Source organism: Manis pentadactyla, chromosome Y (genome assembly GCF_030020395.1).
Source record: "Manis pentadactyla isolate mManPen7 chromosome Y, mManPen7.hap1, whole genome shotgun sequence".
In the NCBI taxonomy this organism is placed as follows: Eukaryota; Metazoa; Chordata; class Mammalia; order Pholidota; family Manidae; genus Manis; species Manis pentadactyla.
The window spans coordinates 30,539,248-30,563,802 of NC_080039.1; the positions used below are offsets into that span (position 1 = coordinate 30,539,248).

Consider the following 24,555-nt stretch of genomic DNA (forward strand, 5'->3'; position numbering starts at 1 on the left):
GCAATCCTGAGAAGGAAGAATAAAGTGGGGGGGGGGGAACTCACTCCCCAACTTCAAGCTCTACTACAAAGCCACAGTAATCAAGACAATTTGGTACTGGCACAAGAACAGAGCCACAGACCAATGAAACAGAATAGAGACTCCAAACATTAACCCAAACATATATGGTCAAATTAATATTTGATAAAGGAGCCATGGACATACAATGGGGAAATTACAGTCTCTTCAGCAGATGGTGCTGGCAAAACTGGACAGCTACATGTAAGAGAATGAAACTGGATCACTGTCTAACCCCATACACCAAAGTAAATTCAAAATGGATCAAAGGACTTGAACGTAAGTCATGAAACCATAAAACTCTTAGGAAAAAAACACAGGCAAAAATCTCTTACACATAAACATGAGTGACCTGTTCTTGAACATATCTCCATGGGAATGGGAAACAAAAGCAAAAATGAACAAGTGGGATTATATGAAGCCGAAAAGCTTCTGTACAGCAAAGGACACCATCAATAGAACAAAAAGGTATCCTACAGTATGGTAGAATATATTTATAAATGACATATCCGATAAGGGCTTGACATCCAAAGTATATAAAGAGCTAACATGCCTCAACAAACAAAAAGCAAATCATCCAATTAAAACATGGGCAGAGGAGATGAACAGACAGTTTTCCAAAGAAGAAATTCAGACGGCCAACAGATACGTGAAAAGATGATACACATCACTAATTAGCAGAGAAATGCAAATTAAAACCACAATGAGATAGCACCTCACACCAGTAAGAATGGCTCCCATCAAAAAGACAAAAACAACAAATGTTGGCGTGGTTGTGGAGAAAGGGGAACCCTGCTACACTGTTGGTGGGAATGTATATTATTTCAACCATTGTGGAAACCAGTATGGAGGTTCCTCAAAATGCTCAAAATAGAAATGACCCAGAATTTACCCTAAGAATGCAGCACTCCAGTTTGAAAAAGACAGATGCACCCCTATGTTTATCGCTGCACTATTTACAATAGACAAGATATGGAAGCAACCTAAATGTCCATCAGTAGATGAATGGAGAAAGAAGAGGTGGCACATATACAAAATGGCATATTACTCAGCCATAAGAAAAAAACAGATCCTACCATTTGCAACAGCATGGATGGAGCTAGAGGTATTATGCTCTGTGAAATAAGCCAGGCAGAGAAAGACAAATACCAAATGATTTCACTCATATGTGGAGTATAAGAACAAAGGAAAACTGAAGGAACAAAACAGCAGCAGAGTCACAGAACCCAAGAAGGGACTAACAGTTACCAAAGGCAAAGGGACTGGGGAGGATGGTTGGGAAGGGAGGGATAAAGTTGGGGGAAAAGAAAGGGGGCATTACAATTAGCATGTATAGTGTGGGGGGGCACGGGGATTGCTGTGCTACATAGAGAAGACAAGTAGTGATTTTACAGCATCTTACTACACTGATGGACAGTGACTGTGAAGGGGTATGTGGGGGGAACTTGGTGAAGGGAGGAGCCTAGTAAACATAATGTTCTTCATTTAATTTAAATTAATGGTACCAAAATTAAAAAAAAAATAGTTGTGCAGCCAGGGAAGGGAAGATAAGTTTCAAGGAAAGAACTGCCCAAACTAAACCTCATCATAATCTCATTGAATAAAATTTACATTGAAAAAAAGAAAAGAAGAGACACGACAAAGGAAGAGGACTGTGAGTTTCTTGGGTGGCAAATTGTTGGAAGGTAAACAAATGGGAGAAATGGATCCTAAGTGTTAATTGGTAAAGTTTGCTATGTAGATATGTAGATTCCTATGGTATTCCTATGTAGAATTATCTCTGGTGGTTATCTTCTTCCTTCCTGGTAGAGTGGTGGGAACACCTTTATGATTACTTCTAGGCGAATAAAGGTAAGCAGAGTGTTTTTCTCATGTATCTGCTTCTTCCCAATAGCCTTCAGCTTAAAACAATCCTTATCTCAAAGCACCATATTTTGGGGTGGGGTATTTTGTTACCCTTTAAAATTAAACCATTTTCTTCATGGTTCTCCCAAAATTGACTCATAATTTTGTAGTATTATTTTAATCCAAGATTTGACTTGTGTAGCCCAGAAATAATAATTTTGGTGTCCCTGAAAGTAAGGTAATTGGCATCAACATTTGTGAAGAGGGGGAGTAAAGGGAGAGTCAAGTTTTGGCAACTTTTCAAGAACATAATGGACCCACAAAGCAGAGATTAAAAACAAATGTTTTACAACATGCAACTTTCTGCCTGGTTATCTGATTCTATAGTGGTTTGTGTCTTTTTTTGGATTTTGAAAGAGCCCTGGAAATGGTGCCTCAGTTCACTCGTATGCTCTGAATGTTATCTAAGTGATATTGTTAGGCAGAAAGACAGAAATGAGCAAATGGCCCCCCAAAGATGACGCAGGGAATTGATCAAATAGAACCAGAAAGAAAAAATGACTCAGAGAGTTAATCAGATGAAGCCATAGGGTCCAAGAGTGACTCAGGAAATGTCCAGGGTCCCCCCAGATAAGAAACATCAGAAGCACAGACACAGCACAGCCCGCATTTCACCAATCAGAACAAACTTAGAGAGCCAACAGCTCTCAAGGAAGGACCTCTCTGCCCTGCCAAAACCACACAAAAGAAGCCTCAGAATGAGCATCCTGGCCTGTCTCACCATAGGCAGGCCTGCTCTGTTACTCTATGCAGAGTGCACTGAAACTTTGCTTTCTTAACTTTGGTCTCTCATCTCACTATATCTGATTTCCCAGCGACACCAAGCCGAGTCCTTTCCTCCCTAACAAAATCATTTCAGAACCCTGAACCCCAAATCTATTCTTTGAAGTTCCAATCCCTTGAAGTACTTGGTATGGTTCTTTTCTATGAGGTTCTGAAACTGTTCTTTGTTGAAGATACAAATTCTAGTAGTTTATGGTAGAAGCATCAAGTAAGTTTTAGAGTAACAATAACATTAACAGATTTAATGGCTGTAGTTAATTTATTACTATTTCCAATGCTATGTTAATAGAGAGAAGTTAAATTCAGTATTGGAGTACAGTATATAACAGTTTCTTAAGAGTTTTGATGAGGTGAGGGTTACCCCTGAAGGCAAAACAGTATTACCTCTGAAGGACAGGGAGGGCACTGACAAATCATCTGGGACTTCCCATAAAGCATATAATTTCTGAAATGTTTATGTAATAACATTTTATCAAAATAAACTTAATTTAGGGGATGTTGAATGTCTCTTGATCTGATAGCTCTTCCCATGCGACTTGATAGTAGTTATACGTTAAACAAACATAACTCTTTCCCAATATCTCTCTTTATAAGGATAGCAAATCTCGGTGATTCCAGAGGCCCTCTGAGAAGTATTCATGGTTTTATGTATAAAATTGCATTTTAGGTATAAAGTATACCCTGAAAATTTTATTTGTTCTAAATTTAGGAACTGATTTTGTGAAGGCAAAATCAAGAGTTTCCAGAGATTTGAGCACGTTATTAGACAGGCTCATGAGTGTAAAACCAATTTAATCAAAGCACAGCAGTCCCCCTTACTGGTAGGGGATTCCTAAACCTCAAGTGGGTGCCAGAAACTCTCGACAGTACTAAACCCTATATATACTGTTTCTTCCTGTATTTACATATCCATGATAAAGTTTAACTTATAAATTAGGCACAGTACAGATTAACAATAATTAACAACAATTACAACAATGTACTGTAATAAAATCATGTGAATGTGGTCCCTCTCACAATATCTTATTGTACTGTACTCACCCTTCTTGCAATAAGGGAGATGATAAAATTCCTACATGATGAGATGAAGTGAGGAGAACAATGTAGGCATAATGCACATATTAATAAACTTCTGTTTGCTTTGCTCTTGTTGATCTGTCTTTTGCCAGTCTAAATTTGCAAGGTTCCAGGAGGAGAACCTAGAAAGATAAAGGGACAAAAAAGATTTTTTCCTCTATGTTTTACTAATCAATATTTTTATTTCAACGGCATTTTAAAAGCTCAGGCTAGGTTACCTAGTTTCTTAAAGATATGTCAGCAGGATAATCTGCTTCTGGACTATAGTAAACAGTGGGTAACAAACTGTAGAAAGTGAAACCATGGATGAGATGGGGATTACTGTACAAATAAAGATTTGAAAAGAAACAGAATAAAACACTATTGTAAGTGAAGAGCCTCTGTGCTCTGGGGTTTTTTCCCCTTAAATTATTAAGGACATGATAAAGGCAACTTTCTAATTCTAATTTTTTATTGAATTATAGTTGATATACAATATTATATTGGTTTCAAGTATAAAACACAGTGATTCAATAGTTACACACATTAAATCCTCACCCCAACTAATGCAGTTATTAACATTGAAAGATGTTACAGAACCACGGACTACATTCTCCATGCTGTACTTCCATCCCCATGACCAACATATTACAATTGAGATTTGGTGCCCCCTTATCCCCCCTTGTAAGATAAATTTTAGCCGAAGTAAGCAGGCAGAGAGAGGCAACAAAGGGCCAGGTAATTTATTTGAATATCCCCGGCGAGGTTCCGTGGCCTTCCTGTCACAGGCCAGGGAAGTCACACCCGGTCAGGGAGGTGGGGGCTTATAAGGGGTTAGGAGGGGGAGGAGTGGGCAAACTATCCTAGGGGGTGTGGAGAGGTATGATTGGCTAAAGGTGACATAATAGACAACTAGAAACTTTTTTCCTTCCCAGAGGGAGGAGGCTGACATCCGGGTCTTAGTTGGCACATCAGAAGGATGGAATTCAGGAAGAGCTGTCCCCTTTCCATATAAGGCACGGACCTTGGGGTCTAGTCTGTTCTCCCCCTATGGCATCTCCCTGTTCTGTTTGCATGTCCTTCTTTTTCCTTCCTCCAGCCTAACATCCTCACCCACCCTGCCCACTTACCCCAACCCCTCTCCCATGATAACCACCAGCCACTTCTCAGTGTCTATAAGTCTACTACTGATATGTTCATTCTGTTTTGTTTGTATATTTTAAAGGCAACTTAAGTCATAGAAAATTATTCTTGTAAGACACAGAATCTCTATCTAGGCAAGATTACACTTAAAGAATGACCTTTCATACTTTAGGAGGAAAGATTCATTACTAAATAAAGGAAACAAGACTATTTAAACTGAGGGAGTACTGTAAACACTAATATATTTTATAGCTTTGTTTCAGACTCAGGTATTATAAACCAAAGCAAATAAAATTCACTTTCTAAAATGTCCTTTTTCATACTCTCTCATATTCTTGTAGAGGATCTGTGAGGTCAAAATGATTTTCATTATAATACTAAAATGTCATTTGTCTTTTTGACTCTCATCCTCTCATGAGCGTACTGTATTTTCCAGAGGCTATGATAATGCAATAGATTAAGTGCAGAAGAAGATACAAGGATCCATTTCTCTTCTGTGAGCTCAGATAGTAAAGAGATTTGCCAAAAAAATGTGAAACAATGCTATTCTTCTCAGAAAAATTCTGGTTTGAATAATATAGTTATTTTTCATAAAAATTAGGTCATTTAGATTAACATGCAATGTATTTATCATTGCTACTTTCCAATGAATCAATATTTTTAAACTTTCTCATTTTTAATATCATATAGTAAATATCAATAGTTATAACTCACATTATAATCCACATTACCAAGAGCTCTTTGAGGTTCTCAACAATTTTTAAGAGTATAAAGGAGTCTGGAAACCAAAACTCTGCTTTAGAAAAAAAAAGTATTCCTTTTCCTTGAAAAACCAAAGTACATACACGTATGCTGTTGTACTTCTCTGTCACTGTTACTGCTTGAAGACCCTCAACCACCTATATTAATTCTAAATTTTAACCAATGTGACTAACTGTGGGTAAAATTGCAGGATTTCCAGAATCTCTCCCCTGGCTTTAGTGAATTTCCATATCAGCAGGGGTTCCTAAGGGGTGGAGAGAGGTAGTTCATCTCCATATTAATGGATAATTATGAGGGCAACCCAGGGCTTATCTGAACCTGAGAGGCTGGAGAGGACCGGTACGGTATTTGCTTGCTTCTGATGGAGCAGGAGAGAAAGGACCCCGGACCGCTGTTTGTAAACAATAAATAGGTTTTAAACTTTATTTCTCCCTTTGACTGATTTCGGTTTCAGCTAGGTATTTTGCCCCTGGATATCCTCTCCCCGGAGTTACACTAACCTTTATTGTAAAAAGAAAAGTGCAGGGTACATAATTGAGAACTGTCTGATTTATGCAAGCATTTTAACAGACTAGCAGAGCTTTAGAATGTACATGACAGAATTTTCTATAGCCATCAAATCTTTTTCATAACTTCTTATAATGGTGAAAATGAACACATTCCTCAACTCCAAGATAATAGCTTCTCTATAGCATTTCAAAGTATGAAGCAAAAGGATGTCAATTTAGCATTATGCTTTGTATAAACTAGTGTTTCAACATATTACTTATAAAGTAGCTGTGCAATGATTAACTATTAATTTACTCAGTTTAATGTCAGGCCACAACTTTTAGTTGCTTAAAGATTTTGGAAATTATCCTCAAGCTGCTATAATATAAAACAGTTGTTGTTGAAATAACATTTGTCAGAATACTGATTTAATGTAGTTGAAAACAAATTTCTATTTTTCATAATTATAAACATTTTCAAAGTAACATTAATTTATTTGATCAGTAAGCATGTATGAGTTTAGTAAAAACACCCAAGTAAAACAAAACGCATGCTTGTATTATATTTAACACTAATATAACAGAGAAAAGACTTGCTAAAATTTTCCATTAATTATGTAATCTTGGATTCTTAAAACATTTGTGTATCAGCTTGTGCAAGATGTTTTATTAAGTCTAGCACATTTAAATTATAAGTTCAATTTTCTTATTTTCTGGAAATTTAAGTCCATTTGATTTATATATATGTTTACTCACTCTACGAGCTAATTAAAACAGTGCTCCTTTAATATTTTACAGATATATGAAAAAATCTTACAGACACAAGAGGTAAAGGCCTTTCTGACTTTCAGAATACTTTGGAATATTTGTTGTCTTTATAGTTTAATAAGTACTCATAATTTATTACTCTTATTGGGCAGAAAATATAAGTATGCTTATGTTTTACTATTTAACCACAGCCTTTCTACATTTGTCATTATGAACCTTAGCTGCACTGCATCATTCGTTCTTGAAATTTGGCATCAAGAAAAGGATAGCAAAACACCACTCCTCAAAAATGCAATTAAACAAGCTACAAGATATAAAGAATCCAGCAGAAATAGACTAGGTTTTTTCAGCATATGTTTTAGCCCTAATTCACCGCCAGTCCTCTTTCTCTTTCAAAATAATTTCTTCTCACAGCTTTCTTCCTGTATATCATCAGGCAGGACAAAGCATAAATATGCTTTTTATTCATGCTAAATGTATAACTTTAAATTTAATCATAATTTATCATATCCTTACATTTTAAATGGTTCAATGGATGGGTTCAATGAATTATAGATGTAGGTTTCAGGCCTTAATGCCTCTTATTTTACACACACAACTTGTTAGTGGAGTTTGACTCTGCAGCTTCCCAGGGACCCCATAAGCGCTCTGGCTTCTTGAGAATCACATTTGTAGGAGACCATTGCCAATTATTTTGAAATAGCATCATTTTTGGATTGCAGTCTGTTGAGGCAAAACCACCACTCAAATGTATATGGGCAAAACATGTTCACAAATAAAGAATCCCAAACCTCAGCATCATTGAAAAGATTTGTGGTACCCAACCAATTATGTGAACTCTTAGGATAGGGTATGAGGCTTCACTGTTCTTGCTTAACCACGACGTTTTAAGAGCTAAATTAAGTCTGTCAGTTCCCTCCTCCTTCTCCTCCTGGTGAGGCTGCCGTGACTTATACACGCAGAGGGTTATCATCAGTGGCCGGCTGGTGGGCCATAAATAGTCTTTGACTCCACCCTCCCCGCCCCAAAGATCTGATTTCCATCGCCCTATGGCGGCCGTGGCGGACTTCCGCCTCCCGCACCCCCCGCGGCCCCTGCGCTCCTGGATTCTGTACGTCATATCCGGTCGTTGCGGTTCGGGGAACGAGCCCGCGCGACGAAGTGTTTGTTACTGTAGGGACCATCAGCTTTGACGACCTCATCGCGTGCGTATCGGCGCACGCCAGTCGGCCAGTGAGTTGAGGAGGCGAGCAGGCGGGCAGCGGCGTTGTTCGCTGAGCTCGCCGCTTGTAGCTTGCCACCACCAGCCTTACCGCTAGCCTCGGTAACCTCGGCCTGATCGCAGCGCTCAGTCAGGTGCCTCCGCCCGCTTCGCTAGCTCCTCCCCGCGCCCGGCTGGGCCCTCTTGCGGCCCACCCGGCCCTCAGGGCCCTCTGCCTCCGCGGATCGCTCCCCCGCCCTTTTCCGGCGCCTTCTCCCTGCCCCTGGCTTTTTTCCTCAGATTCTCCGCCTCCGCCTCTCTGCCCAATAACTTCGCCCCTTCTTCCTGAGGGCCGGGGCTGCTCTCGCCGGCTCCACTGGCTCGCTTTGGGCCGCGTGGTGGGCAGCGGCCGCCTCCGCGCGCTCCGCTGGGCCTGCCAGGCGCGTCGTCTCGGCTCAGCCCCGCCGTGCTGGAGCCGCGCCCGCGCCCGGCCGCCTGAGGCGCCCTCGCGGCAGGCGTTTTTGGGCGCGCGGTGAGTCCTGAGCGCGCCTTCTCCTCAGGGCTCATAGTTCGCGCAGCCCCATCCGGGAGGCCGAGCGGGCCAATTTCTTGGTCTCCTCACTAGTTTTCGACACCCTTTTCAGAGTCCTTGCCTGATCTCATGCCCCTCGAGTGGCCAGTTCTTTCACGGCTTGGTCAGCCAGGTCGCTTACGTCCATTCCGGCCAAGTGAGCTAACTTGCTGGGCCCAGTACAGGGAAAAGTCGTTTTGGAAAACTTAACTGAATTCGGTCATTCTTTTGGACAGCCCGTGCTCTGGCCTGAACACCGACCGTAGGGGTCGTTGTTACTGCGGTTTTCACAGTAGCCTGTTGAAAAAGCCCGTTTTTTTCAGTTTTCTCTATTTAGATAATCAAGAGACTTGGTTACAACCGGCTTGTCCTGCAAATAGGTAGAGGAAAGGTGGTACCTGAGCCATTCAGTACGGAGTCATTTACTCTGGATGTTTACAGGTACAAGAATTCCTTGACAGAAGACCTTGGGAAGGCAGATCTTGTTATTAGTCATGCAGGTCAAGTGTTTTAGAATCTCAAAGAGTTCGGTTTTGGTAGACAGTCACAAATCTGAACCTTTTGAGGTACAGTGAAATCACTAGAGTAACTCACTGTAGCCCTTTTGAATGTAATGCTCGAATATAACAATTGAGAACATTTGTGGAGATAATTTATTTCTGGGTGACAGAAGGCTGAGAAAAATTAAATCACCAACCCAACTTTAAGAAACCCTTAACACAGAGGGAAAAAATAATTTACCTGATAACACATGCAAAGGGTTGTGAAACTTGAAATTACTGTTTGGGCTTAAGCAGGAGTGTTCAGCCAGCCAGTTGGTTGGATTGATCATGGAGAAATTAGCTTAGAAAGATTTTTTACATATTTGTTAAAAGTGAGTGTGAAATGAATGCTTTCAAAAATGTTCTTTAACCATCACATACTGTGTAACTCATTGCTAGCTTCTTAGAGAACCATCCTGTTGTGGTTAGATTGCCAGTACCTTCAAAAGAACTGCTTTTGGGGAGGATTGCTGTTTTGACTGCTGGAAAAGTGAGGAAGTAAGTTTCTTGGTTTTTAAAAAGCCTAATTTGAAGAGAGGTCTTTCAAAATAGACATTACTACCAGATTTGGTGATTAGAAATGTATACGATAGTAATAGATTTTGGTATGGTTTTGCATGATTTGTGTATATAACTTGTTGAATTCTCCCAAACAGTCCTATGAACTCTAGTGTGTGCATTTCACAGGAAGAAACTGAGACACAGAGGTTAAGTAACTTGTCTAGTCAGTAAATGGTAAACAGTCTGCTGCTAGAGTTTGTTTTAACTACTACCCTAGCATCACCTAAAGATTTTGCCTAGTTACTTATCAGTCTCTTTGCTCTCACTTAAAGTAGCTAAAATGATTTTAGATTTCAAAGTTGAATTGACCCAAGTATTGTATATACGAACATTAGTGGAGATTTGTTCTTGACTATTTTTAGGGTGGTACCTCACAGGCAGAATCATAAACAGTGTTAAAAATTTTTCTTTATTGGTGAGTCTTCCTATTGAAGGCTTGCTTTTTCTACTTGTGTTTGAATGGAAGTACATTCAGTTTCATGTACAGTGTGTTGAACCTGAGACTGATGTAGATTCAAGACTCATACTTAGGGCTTAGTACTAGAGGGCAGGTGGCAAAGCACTCAGTCATGGGTCATCAGTGGTAAAGAATGTTTTCCAAGTCAGTTTTATAACACTTCATTAGAGAGCAACTGATAATTACATTTTTGTCATTTTAAAGGTATATAATTAAAAGGCCTGGATTGTAGTGTTGCAACTAAGTTTTTTTTTTAAACTTTTTATTTTGTTATCATTAATCTACAATTACATGAAGAACATTATGTTTACTAGGCTCTCCCCTACCCCAAGTCCCCTGCACAAACCCCCATTACAGCCACTGTCCATCAGCATAGTAACATGTTGTAGAATCACTACTTGTGTTCTCTGTGTTGTACAGCCCTCCCCTTTCCCCCACCCCCTACATTATACATGCTAATCATAATACCCCCTTTCTTCTTCCCTGACCTTGTTCCTCCCTACCCTCCCATTCTCCCCAGTCTCTTTCCCTTTGCTAACTGTTAGTCCATTCATGGGTTCTGTGATTCTGCTGCTGTTTTGTTCCTTCAGTTTTTCCTTTGTTCTTATACTCCACAGATGAGTGAAATCATTTGGTATTTGTCTTTCTCTGCATGGCTTATTTCACTGAACATAATACCCTCTAGCTCCATCCATGTTGTTGCAATTGTAGGATTTGTTTTCTTCTTATGGCTGAATAATACTCAATTGTGTATATGTACCACATCTTCTTTATCCATTCCTCTACTGATGGACACTTAGGTTGCTTCCATTTCTTGGCTATTGTAACTAGTGCTGCGATAAACATAGGGGTGCATCTGTCTTTTTCAAACAGGAGTGATGCATTCTTCGGGTAAAATCCTAGAAGTGGAATTCCTGGGTCAAATGGTAAGTCTATTTTGAGCATTTTGAGGAGCCTCCATACTGCTTTCCACAACAGTTGAACTAATTTACATTTCCACCAACAGTGTAGGACAGTTCTCCTTTCTCCAGTACCTTGCCAACATTTGTTGTTGTTTGTCTTTGAATTGGTAGCCATCCTTACTGGTGTGAGGTGATATTTCATTGTGGTTTTAATTTGCACTTCTCTGATAACTAGTGATGTGGAGCATCTTTCCATGTGTCTGTTGGCCATATGAATTTCTTCTTTGGAGAACTGTTCAGCTCCTCTGCCCATTTTTTAATTGGATTATTTGCTTTTTGTTTATTGAGGTGTGTGAGCTCTTTATATATTTGGATATCAAGCCTTTATTGGATCTGTCATTTATGAATATATTCTCCCGTACTGTAGGGTACCTTTTTGTTCTATTGATGGTGTCCTTTGCTGTACAGAAGCTTTTCAGCTTCATGTAGTCCAACTTGTTCATTTTTGCTTTTTTCTCCCTTGCCTGCGGAGGTATGTTCATGAAGAAGTCGCTAATGTTTATGTCCAAGAGATTTTTGCCTATGTTTTTTTTAAGAGTTTTATGGTTTCATGACTTACATTCAGGTCTTTGATCCATTTTGAATTTACTTTTGTGTATGGGGTTAGACAGTGATCTAATTTCATTCTCTTACATGTAGCTGTCCAGTTTTGCCAGCACCATCTGTTGAAGAGACTGTCATTTCCCCCATTGTATGTCCATGCCTCATTTATTGAATATTAATTGACCATATATGTTTGGGTTAATGTCTGGAGTCTGTAATCTGTTCTACTGGTCTGTGGCTCTGTTTTGTGCCTGGAAGCAAATTATCTTGCTTAATATGGCTTTATAGTAGAGCTTGAAGTTGGAGAGTGAGATCCCCCTCACTTTATTCTTCTTTCTCAGGATTGCTTTGGCTATTCAGGGTCTTTGGTCGTTCCACATGAATTTTTGAACTATTTGTTCCAGTTCGTTAAAGAATGTTTTTGGTAATTTGATAGGGATTGGTTCAAATCTGTATATTGCTTTGGGCAGGATGGCCATTTTGACTATATTAATTATTCCTAGCTGTGAGCATGGGATGAGTTTCCATGTGTTAGTGTCCCCTTTAGTTTCTCTTAAGAGTGTCTTATGGTTTTCAGGGTATAAGTCTTTCACTTCTTTGGTTAGGTTTATTCCTAGGTATGTTATTCTTTTTGATGCAATTGTGAGTGGAATTGTTTTCCTGATTTCTCATTCTATTGGTTCATTGTTATTGTATAGGAAAGCCACAGATTTCTGTGTGTTAACTTTGTATCCTGCAACTTTGCTCTATTCCAGCGTCAGAAATAGTAGTAGTTTTGGAGTGGAGTCTTTAGGGATTTTTATGTACAATATCATGTCATCTTCAAATAGTGGCAGTTTTAACTTCTTCTTTACCAATCTGGATTCCTTGTATTTCTTTGTTTTGTCTAATTGCTGTGGCTGTGACCTCCAGTACTATGTTAAATAACAGTGGGGAGAGTGGGCATCCCTGTCTTGTCCCCGATCTCAGAGGAAAAGCTTTCAGCTTCTCGCTGTTCAGTATGATGTTGGCTGTGGGTTTACCATATATGTCCTTTATTAAGTTGAGGTACTTGCCCTGTATACCCATTTTGCTGATGGTTTTTATCATGAATGGATGTTGAATTTTGTCAAATGCTTTTTCAGCATCTATGGGGATGATCATCTGTTTTTGTCTTTCTTTTTGTTTATGTCGTGGATGATGAGGATGGATTTTCGAATGTTGTACCATCCTTGCATCCCTGGGATGAATCCCACTTGGTCATGGTGTATGATCCTTTTTGATATATTTTTGAATTCGGTTTGCTAATATTCTGTTGAGTATTTTTGCATCTACGTTCATCAGGGATATTGGTCTGTAATTTTCTGTTTTGGTGGGTTCTCTGCCTGGTTTTGGTATTAGGGTTACGCTGGCTTCATAGAATGAGTTTGGGAGCATTCCCTCCTCTTCTATTTTTTGGAAAACTTTAAGGAGAATGTGTATTATATCCTCTCTGTATGTCCGATAAAATTCCGAGGTAAATACATCTTGCCCGGGGTTTTATTTCTTGGGTAGTTTTTTGATTACTGCTTCAATTTCTTTGCTGATAATTGGTTTGTTTAGATTTTGTATTTCTTCCTTGTTCAGTCTTGGAAGGTTTTATTTTTCTAGGAAGTTGTCCATTTCTTCTAGGTTTTTCAGCTTGTTAGCATATAGGTTTTCATAGTAGTCTCTAATAATTCTTTGTATTTCTGTTGGGTCCGTCGTGATGTTTCCTTTCTCATTTCTGATTCTGTTGATGTGTGTTGATTCTCTTTTTCTCTTAGTAAGTCTGGCTATAGGCTTATCTATTTTGTTTATTTTCTCAGAGAACCAGCTCTTGGTTTCATTGATTTTTTTCTATTGTTTTATTCTTCTCTATTTTGTTTATTTCTTCTCTGATCTTTATTATGTCCCTCATGATCTTTATTATGTGCCTCATTTGCTCTTCTTTTTCCAATTTTGATAATTGTGACGTTAGACTATTTGTTTGGGTTTGTTCTTCCTTTTTAAATTATGCCTGGATCTCTGTATACTTCCCTCTTTAGACTGCTCTCGCTGCGTCCCACAGAATTTGGGGCTTTGTGTTGTTGTTTTCATTTATTTCCATATATTGCTAGATCTCCATTTTAATTTGGTCATTGATCCATTGAGTGTTTAGAAGTGTGTTGTTAAGCCTCCATGTGTTTGTGAGCCTTTTTGCTTTCTCTGTACAAGTTATTTCTAGTTTTATAACTTTGTGGTCTGAAAAGTTGTTTGATAGAATTTCAATCTTTTTGAATTTACTGAGGCTCTTTTTTAGCCAAGTATGTGGTCTATTCTGGAGAATGTTGCATGTGCATGTGAGAAGAATGTGTATCCTGTTGCTTTTGGGTGTTGAGTTCTATAGATGTCTATTAGGTCCGTCTGTTCTACTGTGTTGTTCAGTGCCTCCGTGTCCTTACTTACTTTCTGCCCAGGGATCTATCCTTTGGGGTGAGTGGAGTGTTGAAGTCTCCTAAAATGAATGCATTGCAGTCTATTTCCTCCTTTAGTTCTGTTAGTATTTGTTTCACAGATGGTGGTGCTCCTGTGCTGGGTGCATATATTTGTAACGGTGATATCCTCTTGTTGGACTGAGCCCTTTATCATTATATAATGTCCATATTTATCTCTTGTTACTTTCTTTGTTTTGAAGTCTATTTTGTCTGATACTAGTACTGCAACACCTGCTTTTTCTCCCATTGTTTGCATGAAATATCATTTTCCCTCCCTTGGCTTTTAGTCTGTGCATGTCTTTGGGTTTGAGGTGAGTCTCTTGTAAGCAGCATGTAGATGGGCCTTGTTTTTTATCCATTCACTGACCATACTATATCTTTTGATTGGTTCATTCAGTCCATTTACATTTAGGGTGGTTATCGATAGGTATGTACTTATTGCCATTTCAGGCTTTAGATTCATGGTTACCAAAGGTTCCAGGTTACTTTCCTTACTATCTAAGAGTCTAACTTAACTCACTTAGTATGCTGTTACAAACACAATCTAAAGGTTCTTTTCTATTTCTCCTCCTTTTTCTTCCTCCTTCATTTTTTATATATTAGGTATCAAATTCTGTACGTTTTATCTATCCCTTGATTGACTTTGAGGATAATCAATTTAATTGTTCATTTGCCTTGCAATCAGCTGCTCCACACTCCCTTCCATCATTTTACTACCTCTGGTGACAGCTATCCAACCCTAGGAACAGTTCCATCTATAGCATTCCCTCCAAAATAGGCTGCAGAGATGGTTTGTGGGAGGTAGACTCTCTCAGCTTTTCCTTATCTGGAAATTGTTTAATCCCTCCTTCAAATTTAAATGATAATCTTGCCAGATAAAGTAATCTTGGTTCCAGGCCCTTTTGCTTCATGGCATTTTATACATCATGCCACTCCCTTCTGGTCTGTAAGGTTTCCGCTGAGAAGGCTAATGTTAGCCTTATGGACTTTCCTTTGTATGTGATCTTATTTCTGCCTCTGGCTGCTTTTAACAGTCTGTCCTTATCCTTGATCTTTCCCATTTTAATTACTATGTATCTTGCTGTTGTCTCCCTTGGGTCCCTTGTGTTTGGAGATCTGTGGATCTCCGGGGCCTGAGAGATGATCTTCTTCCCCAGATTGGGGAAGTTTTTAGCAACTACCTCCTCAAAGACACTTTCTATCCCTTTCTCTCTCTCTTCTTCTTCTTCTCGTATCCCTATAATGCGAATATTGTTCTGCTTGAATTGGTCACACAGTTCTCTCAATATTCTTTCATTTTTAGAGATCCTTTTTTCTCTCTGTGCCTCAGCTTCTTTGTATTCCTCTTCTCTAGTTTATATATCATTTATTGTCTCCTCCACTGTATCCAGCCTGCTTTTAATACCCTCCATCATTCTCTTCTACGATTTGATCTCTGACCTGAATTCATTCCTGAGTTCTTGGATGTCTTTCCATACCTCCATTAGAATGTTGATAATTTTTATTTTGAACTCCCTTTCAGGAAGAGTCTCGAGGTCCATGTCATTTAAATCTTTCTCGGGAGTTGTATTAATAATTTTACTCTGGGCAGGGTTCCTTTGGCGTTTCATGTTTGTATATGGCGCCCTCTAGTGTCCAGAAGCTCTATTCTGGATCTGCTCAGCCCCTGAAGCAATGTCGGGGGTCGCAGGGGAGCGGTACTGGTGCCTGGGGGGGAGGAAAGAGCTGTTCCCTGCCTCCCAGCTGCTGTGCCTGTCTCCACCGCCTGAGCCAGTGGGCCGGACACACAGGTATAAATTTTTGTCTCAGAGCAGCCGGATATGGATCCCTGCTTTCCACAAGCTGCCGGAATCCCAGTCTCCCCAGGAACTCTGTCTGTATTAACTTTCCAACCCAGTAGTCGTGCGAGACTCTTGAAAGCACCATGAAATGTAGGTTTGTGCTCCCAGAGCAGATCTCTGGAGCTAGGTATTAAGCAGTCCCAAGCCTTCCACTCCTTCCCTGCTCCGTTTCTCTTCCTCCAGCCTGTTAGCTGGGGTGGGGGAAGGGCTCGGGTCCCGCGGAGCCACAGCTCTGGTACTTTACCCTGTTCCATGGGGTCTGCTCTTTTCTCAAGGTGTATGCAATCTGACACCGCCCTCTTTCCTGTTGCTTTTCAGGATTAGTTGCTCCAATTAAATTTTCTCATTGTATTCATTTTTAGGAGGAAGTCTCTGTCTCTCCTCTCACACTACCATCTTTAACCCTCAAAATAGCTCTTCTTCAAGTTTTTTATCTTTTGAGTCCTAGCTGTAAAGCTTGGTGCAACACCTTCATTTTTTTAAAACTGTATTAACACATTTGATTTATTTGTGTAGGTGCGGAAAGTTGTTTGGAGACTCTTGAAAAAGGAAAGCCACTTGTAGTGGTTGTAAATGAAAAATTGATAAGCAATCATCAGCTGGAATTGGCAAAGCAGTTCTACAAAGACAGACATCTCTTGTATTTTACCTGCAGGTATGCTAGAGACTGATGATTTGAGCTATTTAATGTCTCCCTAGCTCTTGCCTACCTGCCTAACCTTTCTGTCTTTTTGACCTCCTACCTTTTCCCACTTCAACTGTCATTTCTGTGTTGTATTTCTTTCAAGTATAATTTCATTGCATGTGAGTATCTGTGTGTGTGTGTGTGTGTGTGTGCACGCGCACATGTATGTATATTCATCTGGACATGCAAGTCACAAGAATATAGTTTTTTAATTTGCTTAGATTTTCTTTATCCAAGGAATGCATTTGCTTATTAATTAAAGTTTTGCCTTCAGTAAATGCACTGGAATCCCTAAATTAAGTTTTTACTCATTCATTAATTCAACTAAACCTAATAAGTGGCAGCCATTACTTTATGTGCTATGGATACAGGGAAATACAAGAGAAAAAGTCCCTTCTTTCATGGTGCTTATGTTCTAGTTGTGGGAGTTAGTAAACAGTTCATAAATAAGCCATCAAGATAGTTTCACATGGTGAAATGTGTTATGAAGAAAATAAGGCAGGATGATGGAATGGGTGTGGTGGGTGAAGACTAATTATATAAATTCAGGGCAGCCATGACTTGGGTGTATAACGTTTGAGGTGATACCTCAGTGACAAGGAAGAAGTAGTAATGGGAAGCTAGAGGCAGAAAGAACAGCAGCAATTGCAAAAGGCCCTAAGTTAGGAATGAACGTGGAGTTTGGTGCATTTGAGGAACAGAGGGAAATTTAGTGTGACAGAAGTATAGTGAACAAGGAAGAATGTAGTGTAAAATGAGGCTGAGTGGGGACAGCTCGTATGAGTTCTGATTTTATTCTGTTTAATGAGAAGCCATTGGAATATTTTAGGCAAAGGCATTACTTTATGGTAAGGTACTTTATTACTTTATTTTCTAGAAGTATATTAGAATTCTGCAAGAACTGATCAACATCACAATAGAAGGATGAAGAAAATTGCTGTTTTTTTTCCTTACTAATGCTTCTTGAGACAGTAGAAGCTTGACAAAGGGTCAGGTCAGTAATTTCCAATTGTTTGAGTTTAAAAGCTATACTAATTTGATGTTGTAAAAAGTAAAGACGTCAGTGAAGAAGTATTACAAAATAGATAATTTTTAAGTTAAAATAAATTGAAATTAAGATAAATGAATCTTAGAAGAAACTGACTAGAACATATTGAGCTTTTCTTTTAATTTTATGTGTCTCTTAGGCAATTTAAAATAAAAATGAACACCTGTTTATCATTAAATATTTATTGCATGCCTACTATATGCCAGGCATTATTATAGGCACTTAGCATACATCACCGAACAAAACAGATTCCTATTCTCATGGAGAGGGGACAGATTTATTGATTGTTTCAAGAGCAGCTGTTGGTGTCCTATTCCCTATAATGATGGAGAAGAGGGAATGTCAGGGTGGTTTTATAATAATAGAAGCCATTCTAGAAAGCATAGTGAGTCAGGGGAGAAACTAGTTAATCAAAATTATGTGGGCTTCAGATAATGGACATATCTGTCTCTGGGTAGTTGAGATTATTAGTGGTTAACAGACATTTCTAAAGAGAATAAACTTTCACCTTCCTAATTGGTTTATGCAAATCAGTTTTTCCCATTCACTTTTGATGATTATTTTCATTCTGAATGTTGAATCAACTTTAATTTTATGTTGGTACATTAAAAAAAGAGAAAACATTGATTTCATGAACATATCCTATACTTTGGTTGAAGAGGAGGAAGCTATACAAGTCTCCACTTTATTCATTTTTTACAGTTTTTTAGAAATCTTTCTTTGTTATATTAATTTCAAGAAAGTCACACACATGAATGCCATAAGAATCAGTAATTGGTTGTATTTTTATTTTAGGTATATCATTTATTTGCCCCAAATCTGGGCTGGGTGGTTGTATGTCTATTCTAATTTAAGTGACTGGTTTAATTAAATTTCTGAATAGCTGTATGTTGTGATTTGGAACCTTATTACCGATGTGCATGGTGGCTGTGCATTGCTTAATTGTATATGTATTTATGTTAGAAAATTATTGGCAAAAAAAGTTTTTCCACAATCTTCATGCATGGTTTAGTAGTCTCCCCAGCTTATTGTTCTTATCTGGTAGCTGTTAGTTAAAGTTACATTTATTCTGTTTTCATAAATTAATTTTACCTCCAATTTCGTATGCCCAGTCTTGAGAAGTGTTCCAAAGCCATGTGACCACATCTTCTATGAAATAATGTTTCTGAAATATTTCAGTTGACATAAGAGAAAAGGTATGTGTTGGATTGATATCGACATATAGTCTCTTCATACTGCTTTAATCTTGGTATGTATATCTGTAGTATCAAAATACTTATTGATGTGCAGTTTGAGAAGCATCACAGTGTGCTTGGAAGTTAGATTCAGATATCAAGTGGATAGCAGATGAATTATGGGATTTTCTTCCATGTTACTAATATTTTTCTTCTATCATTTCAGCACACTTCCTTGGTTATTACAGCCAGTGGACTTATCAACACTGAAATGTTTCCTCCTGGCCAGCCAGAAAAATTTTCTACATTTTTGGATAAAGTTGTTGGATTACAAAAATAAATACTTAAAACTCTGAACACTTTAAAAACACCCCACCAATCCAGCCTATGGAATATGGTTAAGTCAAATTAAATACATAATACATGTTTGCAGAATAATATAAATTTCCTACATTTATAGAATGTATAGAAAATTTTATGGTGTAAATGTTAGCATTAGGGTCCAAATCCTAATTGCAATTTAATAAATTGATTAGATATTTTTCTCATATTTTCGTAAAAGAAATATGTAGTAACTATTCATAGGTTTTTGTCCTAGAATCCTAAGTGGATTCAGAATCATGAAAAAAATGAACAAAGCTTAAGAACTTAGACAAGAACCTCAAAGATAGTTACTAGTTTGAATTTTAAAAATGAAATAGTAACAAACTTCTTAAAAAAGAGCACCTTTAGCTACTTAATCCAAGGAACCAAATTTTTTAAAAGAGACAAGCAAAAATGATGCATGGTGCTCTGAAATAAAAAGCTCAGTAGTTACCTAAAAGAAATGAACAAGAGGGAGGAGGGGCAGAAGATGGCGGCGTGAGTAGAGCAGCGGAAATCTCCTCCCAAAACAACATATATCTATGAAAATATAACAAAGACAACCCTTCCTAGAATAAAGACCAGAGGACACAGGACAATATCCAGACCACATCCGCACCTGTGAGAACCCAGCGCCTCGCGAAGTGGGTAAGATACAAGCCCCAGCCCCGCGGGAGCCGAGCGCCCCTCCCCCCAGCTCCCGGCGGGAGAAGAGCAGGCAGAGCGGGAGGGAGACGGAGCCCAGGACTGCCGAGCACCCAGGCCCAGCCATCCGGGCCAGAGTGCAGGGCGCTCGATACTAGGAAAACAGGGCAGCAAGAACAGTGAGCAGGCACTGGAGGCTGGGCGACAGAGGGCATAAGAAAAGCGCGCGACCATTTTTTTTTTTTTTGCTTTTTCGCTGTTTTGTTTTGGCGAGCGCTTTTTGGAAGTCTTAAAGGGATAGGGACCCCAATACTAGGGAAACAGGACAGCAAGACCGGTGAGCAGAGGCCTGAGGCTGGCACCGGAGAATAAAGAAAAACAAGCGACCACCTTTTTTTTTAATTAAAAAAAACTTTTTTTTAATTAAAAAATTTTTTTTCTTTTTCTTTTTTTTTTTTTTTGGTGGTCGTCGTTTTGTTTTGGCAGGTGCTTTTTGGAAGTCTTAAAGGGGCAGGGCGGGTCACTTAATCCAGAGATAGGGAATCCGGGATCTCTGGGCACCCTAACCCCTGGGCTGCAGGGAGCAGGGAGGCCCCTTACGGAGATAAATAGCCTCCCAGCAGCTCCTGCTCCAACGCGACTCCACCATTTTGGAGCAGCTGCCCGAGCCAGGCCACGCCCACAGCAACAGCGGAGATTAACTCCATAGCAGCCGGGCAGGAAGCAGAAACCCTGTCTGCGCGCAGCTGTGCAGCACAAGCCACTAGAGGCCGCTGTTCTCCCAGGAGAGGAGGGCCACAAACCAACAAGAAGGGAAGTTCTTCCAGCCGTCACTCGTCCCAGCTCTGCAGACTATTCCTATCACCATGAAAAGGCAAAGCTACAGGCAGACAAAGATCACAGAGACAACACCAGAGAAGGAGACAGACCTAACCAGTCTTCCTGACAAAGAATTCAAAATAAGAATCATAAACATGCTGACAGAGATGCAGAGAAATACGCAAGAGAAATGGGATGAAGTCCGGAAAGAGATCACAGATGCCAGAAAGGAGATCGCAGAAATGAAACAAACTCTGGAAGGGTTTATAAGCAGAATGGATAGAATGCAAGAGGCCATTGATGGAATTGAAATCAGAGAACAGGAACGCATGGAAGCTGACATAGAGAGAGATAAAAGGATCTCCAGGAATGAAACAATATTAAGCGAACTGTGTGACCAATCTAAAAGGAGCAATATCCGTATTATAGGGGTCCCAGAAGAAGAAGAGAGAGGCAAAGAGATGGAAAGTATCTTAGAAGAAATAATTGCTGAAAACGTCCCCACACTGGGGGAGGAAGTAATCAAACAGTCCACGGAAATACACAGAACCCCCAACAGAAAGGATCCAAGAAGGACAAGACCAAGACACATAATAATTAAAATGGCAAAGATCAAGGGCAACGAAAGAGTGTTAAAGGTAGCTAGAGGGAGAAAGGTCACCTATAAAGGAAAAGCCATCAGGCTAACATCAGATTTCTCAACAGAAACCTACAGGCCAGAAGAGAATGGCATGATATATTTAATACAACGAAACAGAAGGGCCTTGAACCAAGGATACTGTATCCAGCACGACTATCATTCAAATATGATGGTGGGATTAAACAATTCCCAGACAAACAACAGCTGAGGGAATTTGCTTTCCACAAACCACCTCTACAGAACATCTTACAGAGACTGCTCTAGATGGGAGCACTCCTAGAAAGAGCACAGCAAAAAACACCCAACATATGAAGAATCGAGGAGGAGGAACAAGAAGGGAGAGAAGAAAAGAATCTCCAGACAGTGTATATAACAGCTCAATAAGCGAGCTAAGTTAGGCAGTAAGATAGTAAAGAGGCTAACCTTGAACCTTTAGTAACCATGAATTTAAAGCCTGCAATGGCAATAAGTACATATCTTTCAATAGTCACCCTAAATGTTAATGGGTTGAATGCACCAATCAAAAGACACAGAGTAACAGAATGGATAAAAAAGCAAGACCCATCTATATGCTGCTTACAAGAAACTCACCTTAAACCCAAAGACATGTACAGACTAAAAGTCAAGGGATGAAAAAACATATTTCAAGCAAACAGCAGTGAGAAGAAAGCAGGGGTTGCAGTACTAATATCAGACAAAATAGACTTCAAAACAAAGAAAGTAACAAGAGATAAAGAAGGACACTACATAATGATAAAGGGCTCAGTCAAACGAGGATATAACCATTCTAAATCTATATGCACCCAACATAGGAGCACCAGCATATGTGAAACAAATACTAACAGAACTAAAGGGGGATATAGACTGCAATGCATTCATTCTAGGAGACTTCAACACACCACTCACCCCAAAGGATAGATCCACTGGGCAGAAAATAAGTAAGGACACGGAAGCACTGAACAACACAGTAGAGCACACGGACCTAATAGACATCTATAGAACTCTACATCCAAAAGCAGTGGGATATACATTCTTCTCAAGTGCACATGGAACATTCTCCAGAATAGACCACATACTAGGCCACAAAAAGAGCCTCAGAAAATTCCAAAAGATTGAAATCCTACCAACCAACTTTTCAGACCACAAAGGCATAAAACTAGAAATAAACTGTACAAAGAAAGCAAAGAGGCTCACAAACACATGGAGGCTTAACAACACGCTCCTAAATAATCAGTGGATCAATAACCAAATCAAAATGGAGATCCAGCAATATATGGAAACAAATGACAGCAACAACACTAAGCCCCAACTTCTGTGGGACACAGCAAAAGCAGTCTTAAGAGGAAAGTATATAGCAATCCACGCATATTTAAAAAAGGAAGAGCAATCCCAAATGAATGGTCTAATGTCACAATTATGGAAATTGGAAAAAGAAGAACAGATGAGGCCTAAGGTCAGCAGAAGGAGGGACATAATAAAGATCAGAGAAGAAATAAATAAAATTGAGAAGAATAAAACAATAGCAAAAATGAATGAAACCAAGAGCTGGTTCTTCGATAAAATAAAATAGATAAGCCTCTAGCCAGACTTATTAAGAGGAAAAGAGAGTCAACACAAATCAACAGTATCAGAAACGAGAAAGGAAAAATCACGACAGACCCCACAGAAATACAAAGAATTATTAGAGAATACTATGAAAACCTATATGCTAACAAGCTGGGAAACCTAGAAGAAATGGACAACTTCCTAGAAAAATACAACCTTCCAAGATTGACCCAGGAAGAAACAGAAAATCTAAACAGACCAATTACCAGCAATGAAATTGAAGCGGTAATCAAAAAAACTACCAAAGAACAAAACCCCCGGGCCAGATGGATTTACCTCGGAATTTTATCAGACATACAGGGAAGACATAATACCCATTCTCCTTAAAGATTTCCAAAAAATAGAGGAGGAGGGGATACTCCCAAACTCATTCTATGAAGCTAACATCACCCTAATACCAAAACCAGGCAAAGACCCCACCAAAAAAAGAAAACTACAGACCAATATCCCTGATGAACGTAGATGCAAAAATACTCAACAAAATATTAGCAAACCGAATTCAAAAATACATCAAAAGGATCATACACCATGACCAAGGGGGATTCATCCCAGGGATGCAAGGATGGTACAACATTCGAAAGTCCATCAACATCATCCACCACATCAACAAAAAGAAAGACAAAAACCACATGATCATCTCCATAGATGCTGAGAAAGCATTTGACAAAGTTCAACATCCATTCATGATAAAAACCCTCAGCAAAATGGGAATAGAGGGCAAGTACCTCAACATAATAAAGGTCATCTATGATAAACCCACAGCCAACATTATATTGAACAGCGAGAAGCTGAAAGCATTTCCTCTGAGATCGGGAACTAGACAGGGATGCCCACTCTCTCCACTGTTATTTGACATAGTATTGGAGGTCCTAGCCACGGCAATCAGACAAAACAAAGAAATACAAGGAATCCAGATTGGTAAAGAAGAAGTTAAGCTGTCACTATTTGCAGATGACATGATACAGTACATAAAAAACCCTAAAGACTCCACCCCAAAACTACTAGAACTGATATCGGAATACAGCAAAGTTGCAGGATACAAAATCAACACACAGAAATCTGTGGCTTTCCTATATACTAACAATGAACCAACAGAAAGAGAAATCAGGAAAACAACTCCATTCACAATTGCATCAAAAAAGATAAAATACCTAGGAATAAACCTAACCAAAGAAGTGAAAGACTTATACTCTGAAAACTACAAGTCACTCTTAAGAGAAATTAAAGGGGACACTAACAGATGGAAACTCATCCCATGCTCGTGGCTAGGAAGAATTTATATCGTCAAAATGGCCATCCTGCCCAAAGCAATATACAGATTTGATGCAATCCCTATGAAACTACCAGCAACATTCTTCAATGAACTGGAACAAATAATTCAAAAATTCATATGGAAACACCAAAGACCCCGAATAGCCAAAGCAATCCTGAGAAAGAATAATAAAGTAGGGGGGAACTCAC

General features: G+C 39.2%; 1 pseudogene; it reads left to right on the forward strand.

Annotated features, from left to right (window-relative positions):
• LOC130682115 (putative bifunctional UDP-N-acetylglucosamine transferase and deubiquitinase ALG13) overlaps positions 1 to 24,555 on the forward strand; it is a 101,901-nt pseudogene that overhangs the window by 17,263 nt on the left and 60,083 nt on the right.